Source organism: Lontra canadensis, unplaced genomic scaffold (genome assembly GCF_010015895.1).
Source record: "Lontra canadensis isolate GAN:19392208 unplaced genomic scaffold, GSC_riverotter_1.0 scaffold13, whole genome shotgun sequence".
In the NCBI taxonomy this organism is placed as follows: domain Eukaryota; kingdom Metazoa; phylum Chordata; class Mammalia; order Carnivora; family Mustelidae; genus Lontra; species Lontra canadensis.
In genome coordinates, this window is record NW_022631007.1 from 28,868,186 (window position 1) to 28,891,484 (window position 23,299).

The following is a 23,299-nucleotide window of genomic DNA, read 5'->3' on the forward strand; positions in this document are numbered from 1 at the left end:
AGATGCTTATAAGTCAACTAAGATCCTAATCATTATTTAGGACACTTCTCTCTATGGCAAAACATCCTCCAAATCTGAAGCAAATCACTTACACTAAAAAACATTTACACTAAAAAACTAAAAAACTTTTAGTATAAAAAAACACTAAAATAATCTGTTCATAAATTAGTTATCACCCTGCTGTTATAGAATAGCTAATAAGGGGCGCCTGGGCGGATCAGTTAGTTTAAGCATCTGCCTTCGGCTCAGTCATGAACCCAGGGTCCAGGGGTGGAGCCCCATACTGGGCTCCCTGCACCGTAGGGAGCCTGCTTCTCCCTCTCCCTCTGCCTACCACTCCCCCTGCTTGTGTGCGCTTGCTCTCTCTCTCTCTGTCAAATAAATAAATAAAATCTTAAATAAAAAAAAAAGAATAGTTAATAAAATTCAAAGCTATCTCATATTTCTGGAACCATGGCTCTCTATAAGTTAAATTTCTTCTCCAAAGTTTTTCTATAAAAAGAGCTATATGGTGGGACATCTGGGTGGCTAAGTCAGTTAAGCAGCTGTCTTTGACTCAGATCATGATCCCAGGGTCCTGGAATTGAGGACTGCATCAGGCTCCCTGCTCAGTAGAGAGCCTGCTTCCCCCTCTCCCTCTGCCTGCCGCTCTACCTACTCGTGCTCTCTACTGCTGTCAAATAAATAAATAAATAAAATATTTTAAAAATAATAGCTATATAGGTTCTTATTCTTATAAAAAAAATCTGGGACAGGGTAAGGCTATAGGAATTAAAAATTCAAGATTTTTGTCTTTATTTTATACCACATTGAATTTACATCAAATTCTATAAAATAAAAGAGTGTCAATTATTTAGAAAACTAGGACAAAGAGCTCCAGTTTTCATTTATTGTGGATTACGGTTTTTCTAAATTACCTGGATGGATGCCTCAATCCTCTATCTTCTTTAACTGTGGAAATCTATTTTTGGAACTGTTATTCTCCATTCCTATAGCAAGCCTATAAGAAAACAAGTGCTTATTTTCAGAATACTTTGAGATAATTCAATGAACTGTCCATGAATTAGAGTCAACTGTACAAATTATGGAAGATATGAGATGATCTTTGAAATTACAGTTTCCCTAAAAGATGGAAATAATCATCCACTGTGTGAGAGCAAGGAAAAGGGCTGAGGTGAGCAAGGGAGGGGCTGCTGTGCCATGGAAAGAGCCATCACATCTGTCTCTTGTTACCTGGGAAGAGACAGAAAGGACTTAGGGAATCAAGAGAATTTGTAGAAAACTAGAGACCCCCCTTCCCAAAAATCTTGAAATCATGAAAAACAAAACTAGAACCTGGAATGACCGTCTCCTTCTCATGAGTAAAAATCAGCTGCTGAATGACAACTTCGAAGAGTACACAGTAAACAGCTGTCCATGGGACACAAAAAACCCCTCCTGTAAGCTCACACTGTCAAAAGGTTATTCTAAGACTCTCCTAAATGTCTGGGGGACATAACCAATGTTTACTCAAAACCTGGGATCCACAGCACAAATGAGGTTTTAAAAGCATTTAAAACCACAGGAGGAAAAAACCCCAATGAAACCATTTCCTTTCTCTTCTGTTGCTACGATTACCATTAAACGATGCCTATTTCACCTGAACAGGAGGGTGACAGGACAGTTAATGATGTCCTTTAAGAAAAGAGGAATGCTGAGAAGGTTTTCATTCTCCACTGAATTAAAAATGTAAAGGTTAAAACAAGAGAATAAAGTATTAGAAATGAATTTCTATTCAGTTGGGTATGTACAATGGCAAATTTTCCAACATCAGAATATTTAGTTTAAAATTCTGGAATGGGCTAAATACAGAGTTTATTATAAAAATTCCCCACCCAATGTGTCCTTAAGAATGACTAGTTCTGGGTTATCTAATACACTTAACTCATGGGGCAAACAGATGACAAACCTGTCGCAAATTGATACTCCCCAAGCGAAGACAAGGCGAATGAGGAAATTCTGATGTTGTCAGGACAATATGACTGATCATGACATCAGCAATTCCTAATTCCAAACTATAAAGAACACTCCCAGAATGCTGACAACATATTAAATAGATCCTCCCAGAACCACCCTCCTTTCAGCTTCCTACCTAATACTTGATCTAATAGCAAATATGATAATGTTTCAACTAAAGGATTATGAAGTGTTAAAATCCTGTTAAATTCTTATGATACGTAACTGTGTTAAAGTCTCAGGGAAGGAGGCAGGACCACTTTTTTTTGAACAGGTAAGACAGCCTCGGGTAGGTTAAACAACAAGCCCAAGGTCATGAAGCCGGGAAATAGAGAATCTCAGGGTTGGAAAGGATTATTAAGGGTCAGGCCCTGTGCCTGATATATAATAATCATTCACTAAGTATTGCAATAATGGAAAGACTGCTACTGTCTCTCTTCGGACACCCTGACCAAAAATGAGTGCATTCTATCTATCCATATTTAGCCATATCTATTACAAATTTCTCAGTTAAATGGTCTCCAACTCTAACCCTATGTATCACAGTCCTACCCCAGAACTAGTCTATGTCTTCTATAGATTGTATAGTGTTTTTTTCTTGGTGATTCCACACTTCCTTACTCATAAAAGTGAGGGAAGAATCCTCTTATTTTGAGCCTTAACAATCTTATAAGGTTGCTTTAGAAGTCTGTAAATCTCTCATGAGTTTCTTAATCCACTGTCCTGTGTAGAATAGGTTTTGTTAGAGTCACGAATGGATGAAGCAAGCCAGCCTTCTTATACACACACACTCACACACACACACACACACACACACACACACACGAGTCGCTGAAATGATTTTCACGCATTTTTCAAAACCATGACCGTCTGAAGTTAGAAAGGGAGTGATCAAATCTTAAAGGATAAGTTTTATAGAATACAGTAAACATGATGAGTTTTCATCTTAATTTTTAAATCACTTGGGATCCCTTATAAGAGGGAGTGTAAGAAATGAATCATTCTGCATTTGCGTGTGTCTTATTAAGGAAATAGGAGTCCGCAACCAAATGGTTTCTCTTGACCTAAAGTATTACTGTCAGAATAAATCTTCTTGTTTTACTTTTTGGGGAAAAGAGAAATGTTCTACTCCTCTCTCTGAGATCAGCATCCTATAAATATTTGGATATAAATGGTGTGTCGTGAATCTAAGACGCCACTAATTAGAAGATGTGTGACAACTCCTGACACATTCCCATTTGAAAAAAATGGACAACAGTAATTATCAGACATCATAAATTAGAAGATGGATTCTGATTTCAGAGATGCTGAAATGTGAAAAAGGTGAGTCTTAGACTCTGTCTACATGGCATACAGGTGCGTGAGCACCATGAATACAAAGGCACACACATGTCTTTTCATTCACAGCCTAGGCTGGAGACATACTTTTTTTACTCGTTTTCCACCTTCCTAAGAACTAGGAGCTACTAAGAGGTTACAAGTAAACGACTCACAGACTGAGTTTTTCCAAGGAGATCTGACCGTGTGTCTTAAGACTAGTGGGGAACAGTCTCTACAAGTCCAAATGAGAAACTTTACCCTCATTTAACAAAGGCATCCATCCCAGAGGAACAAGCTGAACTATCTACCTCCCTCCTCAGCCATTTCCCCACAATCATATCGAATTACACCCACAGTGTTTTATCCAGTGCATTTATGTAATAAGAAAGCATAAAGGGGGATGAACCTAAATCTGTAGATACTGATCAGACTTCTCCATTCTGCACTTCTTGCTATTAGTACTTTAAAGTTGTCAGTTGCAAAGAGAACTTGAGAACATTCATCCTGTACTGCTACTTCTTTAGCAGGTTGTAGTCACACGGATGCCTGAACACACACGTGCACACACATTCCAAAGAACGGGCGTCCGTGCCATTTTGGTGCTCAGCGTCAATTCAAACCTATGAGGCTCTCAAACAGATTTCCATCTTTTGGCAGGAAATGGAATGCGAGCTCTCAGTCTTCCTCTGGCTTTAGATTGGAAAGCAATTTTCCATGAATCGGAGAAATCAGACATTAAAAAAAAAAAACATTTAAAATGTTATCATAATCCTTAAAATTGATACAAAATTACAAAGTGAATCAAAAACAATAACTTAGCAGATAAAATGACCCCACTATTGAGAAGAAGCGTAAATGGTTTACTTGGAGCAAGGACTATCCGTAGATGCTACTATCTGATATTTCATATTTGTTCAGTAAGTGACCAGCCCCTTGTATTTCCTCCTTCTCCTTTATACAGCTTTCCTTTTAGTCATTTCCCTGTTGGTGTGAAGATAAAGCCAATATGAAAAACCGAAGCAAAATGGTCAATCCATTAAGTGATGATAGGCTGAACTAACTTATAGTCTGGACCAACCGAAAGTCTCCATAAACTTGGAGATTATCTATAAACTTCATTTATCTGTAATGTTTCCCTTGTAAGAAGAGAAAACTCTAATTGGTTTCATAATGAAAATTACCTTATAGGAATTATTAACACATCAAACTGCTAATAGATCCCAAGCACCTAACTCAGAGACTGGAACATATCAGGCATTCAAATATTGCCTCAATGAATGTGTGAATGAATGAATGAATGAATGAACGACGTCTTCAAAACGCAGGCAAGTCCCACTTGAACAGATACTACTATTCCATCAAAGTCAAACAAGCTTCTAATTTTGAGACATGTTAATTCAGTGACAAATTATAAATTCCAATTTATTAGCCAGAAGTCTTCAGTATTAGAAAATATCATCCCAGGATCTGTAATTCATGATCTCTTGAGTGATTTGAAAATATATACTAGTTTAGGGGCTCTTTTAAGGAGTCTTGGAATTAGCTCAAGCTATTTACCATGAACATCACTAAGTATATCAGGCTACAAAAATACTGCAAATCACTGTCAAAACTGTTTTTCCCATTTCTGTATCTCTCTACCCCTTTATTTAAAAAAATCATAATTTAAGTTTTTGATGATTACCAAATTTTTTTAAAAGTAGGTGTACAAGCTCTTGAAATGGAAAATCATGTAGTTTGTTTCATTCTGTCACACAGTATTTTTAAAAGTTCTATCTGTAAATAAGAATGAACAAATTTTTGATAATTGCTGAAGCTCATCTTTCTGTTCTAATGTATGTTTGAAAATTCGTACAACCAAAGTAGTTTTAGATGATACCAGTGTATTAAAAGGCTTGTGAGGTTAATTTCCAGAGTCCAGAAACCAAGGCGAATGGATTCTTGGTGCTCCAATACCTAGAAAGGACTACATAGCTGGTTATAAGTTTTCTTTTAAACAACTACTTTATCTGCCCATTTTACCCTTTTCTCTATGAATCTCTCATTAAACACACACACACACACACACACACCCAACCAAACATTTAAAAAGTAGAGATACAAGATGGCAGTCTAGATAGTAAAAAGGGAATGTGATTCTGTTAGAAAATGCCACAAATCCAAGTAATTAAACAGGATTCGGCCAGTTTCTACATCTGACCGTGAAAACACATGATTTCTAAATCAGCATTTCTTTGGTCCTCACTGACTCTCTCCTTTGTCCGTATCTATTATCTAATAGTTTCCTCAAACTAGAACTGCTAGAGTTTCCTCTATTTCTCCCTCTGACAGGTCCTTATTAATTCCAAATTTCTATGTACGCTGCTTCCAAAGAATTTTATGACCTCTTTGGTCCTATCATTCTACTTCCTAAAATCTCCACATCAAATGCAAATCTGTGCACATGACTTGTAAAGCATTCCACTTCTATCCCTTTCCCCCCTTCACCTCTCTTCCAATGACTGCTTGTGTTTTGGCTGCTCATGAACTCACTCTTTTCTGGCTCTGAGTTTTGCCAGGAAACAGCCTCTGTTTTTCCATCAGCCAAACCACATTCATCCCTCCCTATTTGCTCTGTTGAAATCACAGCTTATGGGCCACCCCCTCTGAGTTTTTCCCACTCATCTATTTTCCAAGAGCTTGCACTATATTTTCTAAGGACTGTATTAATGCCTAAATTAGGTCAACTTAGTCTCTTTACATCATAAACTCCTCTGCTGATGAAACTATGGCCAAGGTTTGCCAAGTACTCTCCACTATTTACTACACTGAAAGGTGTCCTGGGAGAGCTTGCCAAGTCCTTACGGACCTGGCTTCTCCGTAAGGTGATGGTTCTCAACCATCTGTTGAGGTCCAGCACACCTGAAGAATGCTATATACTCCCATCGGTCACCGAGTCTTACGCTGCACCATTCAGGATCAGAGATGATGAGGACACACACTCCCATCCTTATCTGAACATTGTTGTTATAAAGAATGAAACAGAGAGTGGTTAAAAGAACCCAGAAAAGATTAGCATTGAACTTCAGCTCTCCTGTCCTCACGTGCGCACATTCTCTCTCTTCCTCTTCCCTCCCATCCTTCTTCTCTGCCTCTTGTCTGTCTCCCCTAGCTTTCTCTCTCTCCCTTCCTCCCTCCCTACATACATATATATGCAATGTGTAATAGATATAATACGTAGCTATCAATATGATAGATACATCTATAACCTATTATACATATATCAAGCTCTGCTATAAAAAAGAGAAAGAAGCCTTGCTAAAAAGTATATGAAATTTGGGGCATCTTGACCTAAAATGATTTAGGAATGATTGTTTTCTCAAATGAGCATATATTTATTAAAACCCAAGATGGTACCAAAATGTATTTTAGAATGATTAAAGCAGCTGAGGACTTTCCCCTGATGACACAACTCCCCTTGAAACTCCAGTGGCTGATTCTGCTGTCTTCCCCACACCAATAGGCACCTATCCGCCTCTTCCTTGGTTCTTCAGTGCAAAACAGCACAGCCCTGGAAACGCACTCCATCTCCGTCTATCACCTATAAACCACCATTTCCACTGAAAGCCCATGCCTGTCCACCATATGGAGTAGTGCACAGGCACGGGCTTTCAACAGAAATTGTGTGTTCAAACGATGATTCTACCACTTGCTAGTTTAGCAATCTTCACCTAAATCTGTTTAACTGTAAAAAGGGAAAAGAGACAATATTTCCTTTACAGTTTCAGGGAGAAGCAGATTAGACACATCAGTTGGTTAAATTATAGAGATTACTTATCATTTACTTACCTTCAGATAATCTAGCACATAGCTAAGAGCTTTTCCTAGTTGATATCATGTCATCTAAAACCCCAACCTTGCAGATCCTTGAACTCCATTGCAACAAAACTTGCCTATTCACCTGACTTCAAGGACTAACATCACTGCATGACATCAAGTTCCAAATTTACCATTCTTCCATCTAGTCTGCACTCTTAATAAAAAATAATACTATTATATAACATTTTTTTGAGTGCATAACGTGCCAGACACTGTTATAAGTATTTTGTAGGCGTTATTTCATTACTTTTCATACCACCATTCTTCTTCCCATCCCAGATGTAGAAATGTCTTTGGGCTCCCACTCCTCTATCACGTCAATGCCATCACCGACAGCAGGCCCTTCCATTTTTAAGCTCCTATTCCTTCTCTCCTTCATTGCCAGTGTTCCCGGAAGACGTTCATCAGTGGATGTTTGCTCATCTTCGCTTCCCATTCTAGACATAGACTACTGCATGGTGGCTTGTGCCCTTACCACGCAATCACAAGCACCTCTTCATCCCCTCATCCAACACGATTGAGTTCTGTCACTCCTCTTCATGGAATTCCAAGATGCCTACTCTTTTGGTCATCTTCCTTTACCCTCTTTATTCCCTATTCTAGATTTTTTTCCATATTGGAATTCACCCGCAACTAGCACTCCACATCTAGAGATCCAAGTTCAGCTCTTCTGAAGGGATCCAGACCCATGGTTTAGACCGCTTTGGGCCTGTATTTCCCCTAGTCAGCATTCACCGCTGGCCTCTGATGTCGCCATTGAAATCAATATGCTCCCTACCATGGCCACTCATATTGTACTTTGGTTCTATCTGTGTGTTCCATGGAAATGGAAGCTTGTCAAGAGCTAGGGGTCTACCTTAATGCCTTGCACACAGTTGCAACTCTAGAAATGAGTTATTTTAAATGTACTGACTTTAAATGTACTGAATCCAAGAAAAAAGTGCCATTTTCATAAAATTAAAGAGAATATTTTCCTCATACTCATGTTGCCCTTCTGTGTTCTGTGTTTTTTTTGTTCTGTTTTCACACAGAAAATCTTCAGAATCTGAGAGGCACTTTTTCCCTAATGAGGGAAAATACTCTCAAATGCATTTGAGAATGCTGATCACTTCCAAAGTGCAGTGGGAATGGAAGCCCCATTAACTGGCAACTTTGGATATTCCTGCTCTTGGAGGGATAGCTGAGCGACTGAATTTTAAAATGCTTTTCAGAGTCCTGAACCCAATTTTTAGTTGAAAACTTTTAAACGAAAAGAAAAATTACACATTTGGGTCTAATTATATCTACCATCTACTTACCAACTATTATACAAATGCAGAAACTAGCAGAGATTTTACTGCACAGAACAAGCTTCAGAACCTTTCTTTCGTAGTTAAAAAGAAAAAAAGCAAGCAAAGGAGTGAAGAATTGAGAACACCTGGGTGTTGACCATTATACCCTAAACAACCAAAAGCTAAAAGATGAGCAGCTATGGGAAGGCATGGGAGTTTTAAAACAGTCATAAAAGGGATGGTTGTGTTAGGCCAACCAGGAGTGGAGAAGCTGTTCTCAGACAAATAATTAAGATTAAGATCTGAAGCCCCCAATTACCTCCATTCCTAACAGTATGGATGTACAGCTGCCTAAATGCAGCAGCACAAAGCGGGAGAATTTAAAGTATCCTTTAATGTGAGAGTCGGGACTCTCAAGTTCGAACATACACCATTCTTTGGTGCCTCTGTAAACAAGTGATTTTTTACTATTATTAGTGAATTCTTTTTAGGCTAAAGGTCTCTTAAAATTTTCAGAATACCTTTTCTCTCCCAGCTGCCTTTTAGTTATTTTGTATAATATTAGCTCCTTTAAAGTTTGATGAGAAGAGAAGAGAACTTGCTCTTCGAATCCCTTAACGATGTTCTTCATCCGTTCGTTCAACCGGGATTTACAGAGAGCCTACCGGAGTCACATTGCTGGGCACTGGGCCTCACTCGGGAGGCCACGGAGGAGCCGGGGCCGTGACTAAGCTGAAGTTGGCAGGATGCAGAAACAATGAGACAGAGGAATCATCACGTGTAATACTGACTCACAGGGCAGGGGTTTTCAACAACATTGAGACTCACAGGAGTGGGGGAATGAGATGCTGGCGAGAAGAAAAGCAGCCAGACGCAGACACCAGGTAAACAAAGAGCAAATGGGTGACAGAAAGGAGGGGGCGGATTTCAAGAAGAAAAATTCAAACCTCCTGTTCCTGAATTTGTGCCTCGGACTGAGAGCGGCCATCCAGTTGGTCTCTATGAGGCCACCACCACTACGCTTCATGCCTATCCTAAAGGCCTGGGAAGGCAGCCTTCCTGGGTTCCCTTGAGGTCTGGTCTCATAGCTGAGATTCTGATGCTTTTATACATTCTCCGAACCATCACACCCTTATTCCTTAACATAAACAGTAGTGGGTCTCTATTACTTGCAATCAAAAGCATCTTACTGAACAAATATGAACATAGTTGTAGAAGAAATTGCTTCTTGGAAGTTAGCACTTAGCATTATCAAGTTACTTCAAGAGGGAAATAAGATGATGTCAGGCAGTACCACCTGCTTATTAAGATAAACTACTAAATTATTTCTATTTTCTTTCAAATCATTTATTATTAACAAAATTGCCCCCACTTTACCTATACAATCAGCAAGTACTGCATTCATCTTTCTTATCATTCCAGTTAAAGGGGTGCCTGGTGTCCAAAAAACAAACAAAAAAACACAAGCTTCTCATATGTAATCTGAGCCGTTCTCAAACTCTGTAAAAGGTGTGACAAGATCAGCCTCCCCTCCCTGAATCCCTTCAAAACTCACATGCAAATTGGACTGTCCTTCATCGAACTTAAACATTATATATTTCAATGTCTCTAAAATAAACTAACATTTGATGCATAAGAAATCATGTTATTTGCTACGAATTCTTCTAAAAAGTATATATACGATGTATTGTTTAAGTAAGTCTAAGAGATTCTAGTTTGGTTTTATGTGTATGTGTTTTAAATCAAAGGAGGCATCTTTTTGCTATTAGAAGCCAATAGATTTTTGATAAGATGGTCTTTAGGGTTGTGTTATATTTTGGGAATGAGCACTTCCTTTCCAGATTTGCGCTCCACCTCATTCCCTGGCGACTTCTAAACAACCTAGGGGTCACAGTGGCCTCTCTTTAATTAGTATCTCACTAGAGGGAGGGGAACATGTCCAGAGGAAAAGAATGCACAAAAACATTATAAACAAAAGTCTTCCAGGCAACTCAGTGATTTCATCAAGGAATGAAGAAAGCCTAGCTCCTCCTCTGTTACCAAAGTAAAGCGTGAAAGGGTGTTGATATCTACAAACTGAGGAGGCTGGAATTTTTATGTATGTTTGTTAATCCTAGCTTAATGTGTTAGATTTTATCTCTATTTCAATTTGATGGCCTTGATTGAAATCTATACATTCACTGTTTGGACAGCAAAAGAGTGACCTGTAATGTAAACAATGTATTCAAGTAAAAATTTTTCCGTCCAAAGCATGCTTCTATTAGGGTTTAGCAATATCCAAGTTACAAGTTACAAACGTCATACAACATTTTCTTTTTTAAAATAAAAAAGTATTACAAACAATTAAAAAAAAAGAACATTATTTAAGAGACTAAAAGTCAGTAATATCCACCCAAAAGATAATTTTAAATAAATATCAAATAGCTAAAGCTGTACCTCTAATATTGGTCTATAATTAGCCAATCTTATAAGCCAAGAACAAAGATTCTATTTAAATTAGGCTCCACGAAACAAATGAATGAATGAATGAATGAATGGAATGGACTAAAAATAAATTTTGCCTGAAACTCAAGAAAACAGTTTAAAACTTCCGAAAAGCCTATATGTACGTATATATGAATACGTATATATTTTTAGATCTTTATCAGTCTATATGAGTGTGTTTAGACAGATAGAGATTCCATATAAATACCATTCTACAAGGGAATTATATTTTCAAAATACCAAAGGGTAAAATTTTTTTTTAAAGATTGTATTTATTTGACACAGAGAGATCACAACGAGGCAGGGAGGCAGGCACAGAGAAAGGGGCAAGCAGGCTCTCTGCTGAGCAGGGAGCCCGATGCAGGGCTTGATCCCAGGACCGTGAGATCAGGACCTGAGTCAAAGACAGAGGCTTAACCCACTGAGCCACCCAGGTGCCCCCAAAGGGTAAAATTTTTGAAAATTATCATGGTTATGTATATGAATAGGCAATGCTTCCAGATTATGAAATTTTCAGTTAAAAACACTGACCCTGATGAATGGTTTCTATGGGGTACCATTTACAAGAAATCCCCTTAGCAGGGTGCCCGGGTCCAGTTTCATAATCACATAGTACACTCGCCCTACAGGATTATGTTCCAGGCAAGTTCGCATGTTAAGTTGAATTTCATTCTCTTCAGGAAGTGACTTTTACTCAAGATTGAATACAGCTGTTAGCACAGACCACTGTTCCAAAAACATTTCTATGAGAACTGGGAGAAAACACCATTTTAAGAATTGCAAATTCACTTTCATTATTCCAAATCCGTGCAACTAAATGGGAGGGGAATCTTTGGTCTCTGTTAGTTAAATCAGGTTTTCATAAATATTCAAAAGAAAACCTTCAGGGTGGTTGGAAGATGGCTAGAGAACTTTCCATGTACTTTACAGCCTGTATGTTTTAATAACCAGACGACCAGTTTGTTTACGACGAATCTAGGGCTTCATTTTTTTGTTTCAAAAATCAATGCTATCCCGGGCACTGAACTTTTTCTTAAGTTTCGCTCTCTAATACAACTTGGTTTTCTCTCTTTATATTCACAGAAGTGAAGCCTGGCAAATAAAGTGGGGCCTCAACAGAGGAAACGCTGCCAGCTAAAAACACCGGATGTAATCGAGACCACAAGAGACACATACTGGGTTATAAATGTCGAACTAAAAAGAGGTATTGGAAAGAAACAAAGTCTAACTTTTCATTGGATAGTTTAATTGTTTTTTTAAATCTTACTAGTTCACAGTTTACTCCCAAACTAAACAAAATCTCTGGGAATTATTATGATAATCTTGGGTTCCACCTTTTGGAGTTTTAAAAGGCGGGAAAAAAAAATCTGTGGATTTTTTTTTTTTTTAGATTTTATCTTTAAGTAATCTCTACACCCAGTGTGGGGCTCAAACCCACAACCCCGTGATCTACCCACCGAACCAGCCAGGCACCCCAAAAGCTCTGGATTCTTACCTACCACTCTCCTATCTTTTGGGGAAGACAAGAGGAATGAGAGTCTCTGCCTGCCAGGCAGGACAGTGCAGGGCAAGTAACTTGGATCAGCCTCAGCAAATAGTTGAGAAAACAGCATTTTCTAAGATGTCTTTGATGACATTACAGAAAATGTCCTTTTCAAATGAAATTGGAATGAGTCTGCCTGTAAATGGACAGATAACAGAGTAAGTTAATGAGTATTATTAACTCCCTTTGATGGTGGGTGGGGATAGGAAAACTTCACGTACAAAGTCCACAGTAGCTATTTTTCTATTCCCACCCTTTGACGTGCTTCCTTTTTGTAGAGTGATGGTGATAACTATGATGAATATTATTTCCCAACCGGCTCTGAAAATCTACATGTAAACTTTTTTAAAGAGGAAACATACAGTTTGGGCACCCTTATTTATTTTTTTTTTTTAATTTGGCTATTAGCGCTTTCTAAGCTTCACATTTCAATAATTCTCTACTGTTCTCTTCCTAAAGATTTTTGCAGTAAGTACATGTATCTGTTTAAAAAATATTTTTCAGGGGTGCCTGGGTGGCTTAGTGGGTTAAAGCCTCTGCCTTCGGCTCAGGTCATGATCCGAGGGTCCTGGGATTGAGCCCCGCATCTCATTGGGCTCTCTGCTCAGCGGGGAGCCTGCTTCCTCCTCTCTCTCTGCCTGCCTCTCTGCCTACTTATGATCTCTGTCAAAAAAAAAAATTATTAAAAAAAATAAGTAAATAAAAAATATTTTTCAGACAAAAATTAAAACCTCAATTTATTTTTTAATCATGGATCAGGTTAGTTTAGTTGTCAAAATATAATAATTTTTACTTAAGACTTTGATTGATGAGAATAGTTAACAGTTTTTACAACTTTAAAAGTTAAGAGGAAGTCTCTTTTCAATTTTTTTCAAAAAATATGATTAAAGTTTCTTACGAAAGTGAACATTTCTCATCAGGGATGAAGGGATCCTATTATAACTCACTCAGGAGAAAGCATACCTCTCAGTAAGAACCAGTCATTTCTGAAACTGTGTTCCGTTATATAGGTCAGCCATCTTACTATTTCAAGCAAGCACTTTGGGAAATTAAAAAAAAAAAAAAAGAAAGAAAGAAAGAAAAAGAAATCTTTTGCCACTAGAGGGAGTTCAAAATTCCCTTTGCATCAATAAACATCTAGAGAGAATTTAACTTCTGAAACAATAAAAAGTATGATTGTAGTACATTTCTTTTCTACTAAACAATAAGACTAAATCAGGAATTAGGGTTTTTAGGAGATATATTTTCCCCTTCAACTAGAATAACTACAATGGATATAGTGGATAAGAACTATGCACAGCACATTTATATTAAAAACAACTCTGAAACGTTCTTCTCCAGAAGTAGTATAGGTCAAGAGTTGCATTCTGACTGCTTATCCACTGAGTATGGAATCTTTTAATCTATGAAGTTTTCGTTAAGAATGACTATGACGAATTTTCCAAAGATGGCTGCCATAATCCCTCCGTTCTGCATATGCTTTCCCAATCTGAATTTGCCCTCCTCAGTCAAGATTGGAGCCCATTTTTAATCCCCGTGAATGTGGGATGGCCCTGTGACCAAGCCGGAAGAATTCAAAAGTATTGCTGAGTGCCTGACAGGTCTAGGCCTTAAGAGGCCTTGAGACAACTGTCACGTGAAGAAGTCTGGGCTGGTCTGCCATCCAGGCAGTGAGATTCCATGGCAAGAGAGGCCCTGCAGAAAGGGAAGCCAGAGAGAGGAGAATGGAGGCACTCAGGTTAAGAGCCAGACGACTGTAATATATAGGACTGTGGCCATCTTGGACATTCCATCTGCATCCAGGCTCTCAAGTACATACAGCTGCAGGAGTGGCCAAAAGCAGGAGCAGAAGAGGCACCCCGCTGATCCCAGCTGACCCAGGGAATTATGCAAAATAATTAATCATCATTTTAAATTTGAGATGGTTTTGCTTCTCAGTAACGGAGGACTGAAACAGTAACACGAATGAATATATTTGTATGGTGCTCTATTGTTTTGTGGGGTATTTTTAAGATTTTATTTATTTATTTGAGTGAGAGAAAGCATGAGTGAGAGAGCACAAACAGGGAGAGCAGCAGAGGGAGACAGAGAAGCAGACTCCCCACAGAGCCTGACCCGGGGCTCAATCCCAGGTCCCTGAGATCATGACCTGAGCGAGGGCAGACACTTAACTGACTGAGCCACTCAGGGCCTCTGGTCCTCTATAGTTTTTAAAAGCCCTTTCAAATGCATGGTCTTCTATGAGCCCTACCAGGGCCCCAGTTTCCCAGTAGGAGACTGGGTCAGAAATTAAATACCGTGTCCAAGAGCTGAGAGGGCTTGAAGGCAAATGTAGTTTACATTTTTAAAAGAATGATATTTTCCTGAACTCACTGTGTGTCAATTATACTTCAATAAAATTAAAAAATTTTTTGAACTAAATTAAATATGAGAAGCCGTGAGGCACACCCAAGTGAAGGAGAAAGTAAAAAGATCTTTCTCATAAGAAAATATCACACGTCTAGTTTTCTGTTTTATATCTAAGATAATAATAATCGAACAATCAAGCACTGCCTTAAAACTATTCTTTCCAGCACTTCTTTTTAGTAAGAACTGACTATCCTAAACAATGTATGTAGTTCTACTAGTCCTAAAGATTCAAAACACAGAAATAACCTTTCTGGACCAGGGTCACTTCATGCATACTTCTTCTTTGGTTCCATGTTTAAGAAATGTTAATCATTTAAAAGTGCTATGCACAAAGCACTGGCATCTCCAAGCAGTATTTATTACACACTGGATTTTTAAATTTGAAAAGACCCTTTAAGAATTCTTGTCTTCCTTGTTCTCATTGCATTTACAAATTTTACAGCTCTCTTCTCTGCTTGAGTTCCAGTTCAACAAAATAATCACTGGACACCAAACCCACGTTTTGCATTTTGGTCCCCCGGCCCCTTCCTTTCTCTCCTCCAGACTTACCAGGAAGACTGCTTATATGATTGTTATGGCCACACAGCTCCAGCAAGAGAAAAATGCTGGAATTTGCCCTTTGATGGCTAAGTGTTGGGGGAGAGAGGGCTGTGTGTGGCAAGGGGAAGGAATGGTTTTGGAATTCAAGAAAGGCCTAGTTCATCTAGGCAAAAATCCAAGAATAAACTGATGATCGCTAGAAATCAGGTTTGTTTTTTATCCCCCCCTCCCAGAATAAACTGAGCGGCCCATATCTAAGACAGAATAAAATTCAAATTTTGAAAGCCTTGGATCCACACTGGTAGTCCTTCAACCTACCAGTCAGTTTCATTTCCAAAGACGCATCTCCTTCATCTTCCCGTAAAGAGGTCCCAAGTACCTGTATAAGTCACACACCTTTGTCTTTTTCCCCAACAGTCAGTGCAAAGGTGAACAGAGAGTGTAACATTTTGTAACAATGTAAGTTACAGAAGCTGGAAGCTGGATGCTGTTGGGACTTAACTGAATAAATGTGGATGAAGCATCTTCTACTTTATACCTTTTCAGTGGCAATTTCTTGGTCTTACACTCAAAAATCAAATCCTTCACACAGTCCCCAAATCCCTGCGGGATCTGGTGCCTACCTACTCTTCCAGCACCATCTCGTATCACTCTCTCCCTCACCCACTTAGCTCCAGGTACTCTGGTTTCTCAGCTCTTCGTAACTGTAAGCCAATCTACCCAGCCACATACTTCACTCATGCTCTTCCCGCTCCTACTGATCCTTCACATCTCGGTTTACAACCACTCCCACTGGAAAATCTTCCCCCTTATACCCCAGAATAGGATAGGCCCTCCCATTACATAATTTGACACAGAGCACAGTGTGCATCTCTTTTCAAGTTGCTTTTTAAATTCTTTTTTTTTAAGGCTCCCCGCTGAGCAGAGAGCCCAATGCGGGGCTCGATCCCAGGACCCTGAGATCGTGACCTGAGCCAAGGCAGAGGCTTTAACCCACTGAGCCACCCAGGCGCCCTGTAATTTAAATTCTTATTTAACATCCATCCTCTAATGAACGCTCCTTGAGATAAGGAGTCATATCTGTTTTCTTCATTGCTCTTTTCACCAGTGTCATGTACAAATGCAGAGGAGGTACGCAACCCTATTTATTAAATATGAATCTATTATATTTAAGGAACTAAAAATATACATGTCTACATATAAACTCATATATTATATGATTATATCACAGGTGTTTCTAAAGGTACAAAGAAGAACCTGATGGTTTCCAGAAGACAGAGACATGCACAGATGGCCAAGTACCCCAAAGAAGAGCCTGATCAGTGACATGATAGGGATCTAAAGGACAGACAGCGGGAAAACAGGGTCTCTAACAGAGACTGACTTCCAATGGTGACGATGGAAAGCTGAGGCAAAGGTTTGGAAAGGACCTGCGAGAATGGTAAGATTTGCACACATTTTTCTGGCCCACTAGAAACAGTAAAATTCACAAGCCTGTATCCTCTCTACAAACACTTTTCTGTTTTTCACTTTTCCTTACCACCTGGTGTCTCAAATGCCTTCTAAACTCCAGGAAACAAATAAAATGGTGGTTTCATAGAACACTGCCATGATTAACTCGAAGAAATGTCACCTTAATGGTATGCTATCAGACCTACATGTAGAGACTGATTTAACCCCTGGCAACAATGATGCTGGGACATCTATGGAGGAATTCAGGTTAGGATCTGCAAACCAGTCCTGACCAAGAAAAGTCCTTAGCTAAATCCGGATATCAGGGAAGTAAAGTGTTCCATGTGTGGAGACAGCAGGTAGCCTAATAGCAGTGTGTCAAAGAAAGAGCCCGAGCTCTGGGAGAAGCTAGGCCCGCCTGCAACTCTGCAACGAAATCTTTGGGACTCCTGGATGCGTCATTACAGTTATTGGGAAACACTGATGACTGGCACTGCATTTAATGGTTTGGAATTCTGGACAGATACGCTAAGCAGCCTGCCCAACTCCCTAGAAAAAAGGAGATTTCAACCTGGGACATCACCCTCTTTGCTCAACCCTCAAGCAATTCACATCATGTAGGAAATCTAATGAGGGAAGCTATGAGCTATTCTTCCCTTCTAAGATTGGAGGCTCCTGGCTAACTGGTTGGATCTCCCGGGTGACTACCTATTCTCACTGGTTTTGATTTAAGAAGAAAACAAACAAACAACAAAAGGAAAATATGCTTTCAACAACTCTGTTCATGGAATTCAAGTTCTCAGCAGCAAAACTTCATTTTTAGTTTTACAACTAAAATTTGGTCCATGTAACAAATATTAAGTGATAGTGAGGCATAATTCGTTTCCTGGTTTTACATAAATTATGTCAATGTTACATAAAAAGCAGGCTTCCAGTATGGAAGACCTGTTTGGCAAACCAGACTACTTCACAAATTTTTCTGGTTCTGAATCTGAAGAAATGTGGCTTGGCTTTGAAGACTGTTCTTTTTTATACCACATCTCTGCAGTGCTATCTTAAAGCCTTTTTAGCAACTATTCATCATAACTGAATTTTAATTCCCAGTGTATTTCAATATCAATCTCTCAACATGAAGCACTGTAATTTAAAAGCAGTTTGGAATACCCAGGAGCATGTCTGTGCAACTGAACCGTGTTTGTTCTACACAGAATTGTGCAATCCTTGTTTAATTTGCATTTGGTGATAAGGACTCAGCTCCTAATCATTTTAATCTCACATTTTTTATGACCCCTCTGTTTAAGTCAATATTTTAATTGGCATATACCAAGATCCGAACGTATCTTGGGTTAGAAATTTTGTTTAAACGGAGAAAAGGGCTCGTATTACATCGAATGTCTTAGATAGGAGCAGAGTGGCCCAATTTTCACCTAGTAAAGAAGTTTGCAAGGAAAGTGAAACTTTTAAAAGTAATGAAACAATATTCAATAAGAAAAATGCTGTCACTAGCTCATGAGAAGTGTTTGGCTAAAACGTGATTCTAGTTCACTTAAAAACCATATATAGCCTGGGGCGCCTGGGTGGCTCAGTGGGTTAAAGCCTTTGCCTTCAGCTCAGGTCATGGTCCCAGGACCCTGGGATGGAGCCCCACATGGGGCTCTCTGCTCAGCAGGGAGCCTGCTTCCTCCTCTCTCTCTCTGCCTACTTGTGATCTCTGTCTATCAAATAAATAAAAATCTTTAAAAAAACAAACAAACAAACAAACAAACATACATAGCCACCTTTACAACTACTGCTTCAGGCAATAGATATAAATTAAGTTCAAAGGTGCTTCAAATAACCTTACTCTAGTCAATCTTTTAGTCCATCCAGTTATCAATCATTTCATCAACACTACTGAAAACGAGACATATTGGACATGAGTTTGATCTCTTTTTCCCCACTGCTTACCCAAAACAAACAAAAGTGAAAGGGCCTTTGAAGGAGACACCAGGAGAAAAAAACCAGCAACATATGAGTTAGACAAATCTCAAATAGTGTTATCCATTAGAATTTTCCATGATAAAAACATTCTACCTGTTCATTGCCCAATATGGTGGCCACCAGCCACATGTGGCTGTTTAGCACCTGGGATACGGCTACAGTGAACTGAGAAACTGAATTTTGTATTTTAATTAAATTTAAAATGTTACACATAGCTAGGGGTGTCCATATTAGACAGCACAGGCTATAATTTACTAAATCCCTGAAAAATGAAGAAGCAAATTCATCAGATAAATGTGGCAATTACTTATGGCCAGCTGGAGTCTAGAATTATTTTTATCTGATGATTAACTGATGACCTCTCAAAATCTTTATTAATTCAGTCATGAAAAGGATCTTTGACCACAAGTAAGTAAAAGTATTGTCAAGGAAGGCCAGAAATGACAGAATCAGGGCAGAAAGGACAAGTTCAATCCCGAGTCCTGTGGTTACTGAGCTGCCAAGTCACCCACCTTTTCCAGGGAATTAGGTATTTAAAGGGGTCTGGTATTTTGGCCAGGGCAGTTCAGCCTGACCAAAACTTTCGACATAACCAGCAGAACCAAACAAAACTGGAAACAAAAATTCTTACTAATTCTTTCTGGAAATGATTAGGGTTATTTTAAACTATCCCTATGCCTAAACTAGATATGATACTAGAAATATTCTAAGGAGACATGAGACCCTTGGGGGGAATACATATATATATGAGTTCTTCCTCACTTTTTTTGGAATCTCAACTCTACTTTTATTATCATATCTTATATACAGCCCTGAAATGCTTTCATCCATCTAAATTTCACAAACATTCTCTGAGGTAGGTAGGCGGAGTACACAGTATTCTCCAAACGGCCATCACCAATTCCTTCCCTTCCTGAAGTCACCTGCCACTCCACCCGTCAAGTGGTAGAATCTATCTTGTTTCATCATGAATCTGGGCTGGCATGCAACTTGCTTTGACCAATAAAATATGGTTTAACTGATGCTATACCTGGCAGCTTCCATTTTTCTTCTTGGAAGCCAGCCACCATTAAGAAGTCCAACTACCGGGGTGCCTGGGTGATTCAGTTGGTTAAGAGTCTGACTCTTGATTTCAGCTCAGGTCATGATCTCAGGATCCTGAGATTCAGCCCTGTGTTGGGCTCTGTAGAGCGTGGAGTCTGCTTAAGATTCTCTTTCCCTCTCCCTCTGCCCCATGCTGTGCACACGCATGTGCTCTCTCTCTCTAAAAAGAAAAAAAAAATTTAAGTCCGACTATCTTGAGACTACTGTCCTGTGAGAAAAGGCCAAGCTACCAAGATGGAGAGAGAAAGGATAAGTGCAAAGCAAGAGACACTAGCTATTCCAAGTGAAACGTCCATAACTTTCCAGCTCATCCAAACCACCAGCTGAATGCCACTGAGTGAGTGAACCCAGCTGAATATGGCCCAGTGCCCAACGCTAGGTGATGACATGTAGAATGGCCAACCCTGAGCCTGTCCAAATTTCCTGTGCTGCAGAATCATGAGAAAGAATAAATTCTTGTTTGAAGCTCTAAAGTTTTGGGTTGATTTGTTATCTACTCCACACTTGAGTACCAAACTCGTACTTCTACTTTTAATTCCAAATAAAAGAAATAACTTCGAAATTGTCCTCATCTGCCTTCACCCGTGCTTCAGTACGGCTTACCTATGAGGGTGTTACTGCCGCCACTAAGTAAAAAGAAAGTAACATTAAAAAGGAGCCAAAAGAGTAATAATGGGTTCTTGGACAACTGTAGCATACATGTTTACACTGTTAGGAAAGAAAGTACTTAGCAAAGGATTCCTCAGCTAAGACCTTTAAACTGAAATGTGAAGGGTGAAAAACCAAAAAAGATTAACTGAAATCAAGCAGCCAGGCTGTCTGTCTCTGGAGTACATCCTAGAGTCTCACCCCTGTCCCCACCTTATTTCTTGTCTTTTCATTTTTACCATGAATATTTAATTCAATGATGGGATTGGAACTTGTAAATCATTAAAAGATGTAAGTAGGTAAGTGCTAAGTTTGCACATTAATCTTGTTTGCCTGTTGGACGAGAAGACTACGTTTCCCTACAATGAAATGGTGCTGGGAAAATACTTTTAATAGACAAAATAAGTATGGATGGTATGAAAAAAAAATAGCCGGAGAAGTCTAAAATGCTAAAAGGAATACTCGCCAAGGTAAAACCTAATTGAGAGTCCCCAGCTCACTTAGACTGAACCCTGAAAGGATGTTAAAGGGGGGAAACTTGCATAAAAATAGAATAATAAATTGGCATCTACTATCCTGAAGGCCATCATCCCAGATTTTTAGAATTATTCTTTACAACAATGATTTAACTTCACCACAGCCACCTTCTTAGTTTTTTGTCTAAGTTTGTGGATCCCACCTAAGCTCTTCTAAGGGCATTCTGGAAAGGCAGCTATAGACTGATCTATGTCTCTTGCAGCCTCTCCAAGTTTAGGACAATTAGCAAGAATGGTATATAATCCATAATAAAGTGATATATAATCCAGAAAGCAAAGTCTACCTAATGCCTCCCTCAATTCGAAAAATTGCCAGTTCTGTCAGAAAATGCCAACACTCCAACCCACTATTCACTGCACAGAATCTTTATCTTTCCATCAGTATGTGCCACAGTAACAGATTTTGAAATATGACAATTTTGTGGCTGACAAATGAATCTTGCAATGTATATAACCATATGAACAAAGGCATCCCATGAACATGACGCTTCCTCTGGGTCAAACTCCCAAGAGTTCTGTGGACAGGGTCTCATGACATTTTTGCATCTTATGATATATAACATAGGAAATGTTCAAATTGTGAGGGCGACAGGTACAAAGAAGCAGTCCATATCATACGCAATACACACTGCTGTCATTCAGGGGAAAAATGAGAGGCACTGATTATTAATGGATGCAAGTGATACTTCATGGTTTTTCTAAAACCCAGTTCCAAACCAAAACCAAGTTCCAAACCAAGCCCTATTAGATTCCCCATTTAAGGGATTAAGGACATACAAGCAAATTTCTCTGACAGAGTTTTCAAGAGCCTGACTCCAAAAATTCAGGGGAATCACCCTATTCATACCACTTTCCCTGCTGTGATGGCTGAGATTTTTGACAGGACCTGGATAAGAAGTAAGAAATGCCTTAGGGTCCTGCTGTTCCTACCACTGCAGGAAGGGAATAAGCTACTTTGATGTTGATGCCCTCTCTGACTTCCTATCAAGTCCTTTTGCTTCTCAGCAGCACTGAAAGCATTCAGAAATCAAGATACATTGAGATCATTATAAGGAACTCTGTAGGGGAATTAAGTTGTATAAAGTCCATTGTTTATGCAGATGAAAGGCAATCTTTGGAGGATCAATGTTTTCTGGTAACTGGGAACATAAAGGAATTCTTCTCCATCAGAAAGGCTGATCACACGGATCCAGCCTCAAGTCTGAGGCAGAACCCAACATCTCCGACCTTAGGAAACTGGGTCCAAAGTATAATTCTGATACCAAAAACCAATCCAGCATCCCTGACTTCTGGATGCTTCTACCTCAGCTCTGAGGCTGAACCCAACATCTCTGACCTTAAGAAACTGGGTCCAAAGTATAATTCTGATACCAAAAACCAATCCAGCATCCCTGACTTCTGGATGCTTCTACCTCAGCTCCACCTTCAACATATACTGACTAATTGGTCTGTTGGTAAGTCAACTCTCAAGCCAAGGAACACCAGAGGTATCTTCAGAAGGATCTCCATACACCACATGCTACCCTGGGTGAAGCATGAGAGTCGCCATCTTGACTGTTAGCAAAGCCCACTCCTGCTCCCCACCATCCCCCACCAAAATCTGTTTACTCTAAAATAGCTTATTCAGTGATGTCCCTAGATCTGCTAGTTTAACAGCAGTGCTTTCCATTTGCATTTCCTTAGTAGGTTGTTGGCTCCAGGTCCTCCTCTCTAAGATTCTTCTGAAGGGTTCTCATAGAGTAGACATACATATGCACATTGGAGGCAGCCAATTTCTTCTTTTTCCAAGAAATCGCACATAAAACAATTTCTCACATTCTCTAGGCTCCCATCTTGGATTATTCATCAATCTGCAATCATTTTGGTAGAAGAAGACAGATTCTTATTTTTTTAATTGAGATATAATTAACATAGAATAAAATACACAGATCTTAAATGTCTAGTCCATGAATACTGACAGCTGCATGCAGTTGTGTAACCACTACTCAAAAAAAGACAGAGATCATTTCTGTCCTTAAGAGAGTTACATCATGCCCCTTTCCTGTCAATCTCCCTCTCCAACCACTATGTGACATCACTATATAGTCTTGCCTGTGTTTGGAATTCATGAAAAATGAAATAATAGAATAAGGCCCCCCTTTTTTTTGCAATAGGCTTCT

General features: G+C 39.1%; 1 protein-coding gene across 7 annotated transcripts in view; it reads right to left on the bottom strand.

Annotated features, from left to right (window-relative positions):
* The window catches only part of RBMS1 (RNA binding motif single stranded interacting protein 1), a 207,536-nt gene that overhangs the window by 135,016 nt on the left and 49,221 nt on the right, over window positions 1-23,299 (bottom strand). Inside the window, exon 1 of one of the 7 annotated variants that reach the window (XM_032857939.1) lies at window positions 918-936. The exons of the other annotated variants lie outside the window; for them this stretch is intronic. The gene's annotated coding sequence lies outside the window, so the exon portion shown is untranslated. Of the gene's footprint in view, window positions 1-917; window positions 937-23,299 lie in introns of those variants that run through there. 7 annotated transcript variants of the gene reach the window in all.